Raw genomic sequence first — 2,542 nt, 5'->3', positions numbered from 1 at the left:
CACACACACACACACACACACACACACACACACACACACACACACACACACACACACACATTTCCGGTCAAAGGTTTTCTATCACAATTAAAAAATAATTTAAAGTACAAAGAAAGTACTGTTAACGATATTTATTTATATAAGTCTAAAGTAACATAATAATTGTGAAAATATTTTAAATTGTTTTTAATCTTCCTTATTTTTAAAATTAGTTAGAAAAACTAGCTTAATAAAGAAACTTGTGCAGATATCCATGTCAACTGTGCCACCCTGTCTTCGAAATTATGGATTAAAATAATGTGTAGCATGTGTAGCAGAGGTAGTTTAAGACAGTTTTTGGTTGCTTTGCTGGTCACAAATAGATTTTGATTAGAGATTTTGACAGAATTGAGCGAGTATTTTTATAAGACTTGTTATCACAGAATAATGCTGTGATTCACAGCAACATTCTTTTTGGTCTAGACAAAGAATTATAGACAATTGGTTCATTTGTTAGCATAACAACTTTGTAGCATAAAGAATTAATTTAAGAAATAAAGAATTAATTTTATTAGATATCAAATCTAAACTGAGTCCAAAATTGTGTAAAAATTGTCTTTTATCAAAAGAGCATGCAAAAAAATTAACACATCATTAATTGACTCCCTCAGTCACCAGTTTGCAATTTTTATGAGATGATCTGAATAAAAATGGTACCAACTTATCAAGAACAACTCTGGCAATACTTGCAATAGTTTTGTAGTACAGCCTCACCACTTATATTAAAAAAATTACAAAATTTTGTGCATCAGTTTTAAAGCCTAAAGGTTACTTTAAAGGAATCCAAAATAGGAAGAAAATAATCAAACTAATGTTCATTGAGGTGTTCATTGTAGCATATGTTTTGCTTTAAAGAACTAATATTTTATTTTAAATCATTTGAATTTTTATGTGGTTTTCTTCAAATTATGCGCAACCTTAGTTATACATAGTTCAGGATAATTTTTTCTAAATATAGTTTTATAGAGTTTCTGAACATTGTTTAACAGTAACAGTAAAGCAGCTTTTTTTTTTAAAGAAAAATAAAAAACAGCAAACATCAGTTTTTTAAATGATGGTTTTTTACTGTTTTTTCATTATTATTTTTTAATCAAATTTAAAGCGACAAAAAATTAAAAACTTGAACTTTTTTTATACGTTCACTGTAACAATTCAATTCAATTTTATAATGATTTTTAACCTCATAAAGTTTCATTCAAACTTGAGAAAATGTTTGAATTTTTTTATACAAACATTTTCAGATAAAAATTTCAAATAAAAAAAAAAATATTAAAATTGTTAAAAGAAGATTTTTTTCAACAACATCTTCATTAAACAAATTAATTTTATTTGATTTTCTTTTTTAATAACAATTTAATAGATAGTTTTTGGATAATAAGTAACTTTAATTAATAACTTTAGTTAAGTATTTGGCATTTTTTTTATAAAAAAAACTTAGCACACAGGTTAGTACTAGGAAGTTTCTTGTTATGATGGTTTTATTTTACTATTCTAATACTAAAAGTTTCTTAGGAGTTTCTTAAGTTATAAATAGGGCTTCAACAACCAGTTTCTTATTTACATTAATTTATCAATATTGATGTTTATATTAATATGATAAAACTGACGATATCACATTTAAAATGGGATTAATTCAAGTTTTAGGTTCATGTAACGTGCTCAATGTAGTTGAAATAATAAAACAATATCTAAGTGTTTTTGAAATATCAATGAAAAAAGATTTGTTTGCATCTACACAGGATGGAGCATCTGTAAACAAGAAGTATATTCAACATTTAGATTTTATGGTCAAATTTGTCTTAATCATGGTCTACATTTTGGAGTATGGGACACACTTTATAAGAAAAAACATAATATTGAAGATTTAAGCAATGCCTGTGATAATGATAATAATGAAAATGATTCTTTTGACAAAGGCACTAATTTTGTTAGTTATAAATGAGAAATGTGGAGATGATATACGCAACAATAATTTACTTCAGAACTCACACAAGTTGATAAAATACATCAAACTGTCGAGTGTTGGAAATCAAGTTTTTCAATAAAAAGTCAAGGCTCTATTTGGAAAAGAAATTGATTTAAAAACTTGTTGAAACACTATACTGATAAATATACTGATCATAAAGTTTTTATCATGAGTATATTTATGCATTTTTCAATATTATGCTTTAACAAAGACAACAATATGAAATTATGTTAAATTGCTTTGATTGCTAATTTTATTTATATTTTTAGCTCAAAAAACACCAACAGAAAATAACGATGGTTTTAGATGGGAAAAAAATTCCTTATGAAGTAAAGGACATAGCATCATCTGAAGAAGCTAAAACTGAAATGAAACATTTAGCTGGAGTTGATGCTCATCCACCTCAAATTGCAAATGACAATGTTTATTGTGGTGTATGTTTTTACTGTTTAAATGTTTATATATATATATATATATATATATATATATATATATATATATATATATATATATATATATATATATATATATATATAT

This window comes from Hydra vulgaris, chromosome 15 (assembly GCF_038396675.1).
Source record: "Hydra vulgaris chromosome 15, alternate assembly HydraT2T_AEP".
Taxonomy (NCBI): Eukaryota; Metazoa; Cnidaria; class Hydrozoa; order Anthoathecata; family Hydridae; genus Hydra; species Hydra vulgaris.
This window is presented reverse-complemented; position numbering follows the sequence as displayed.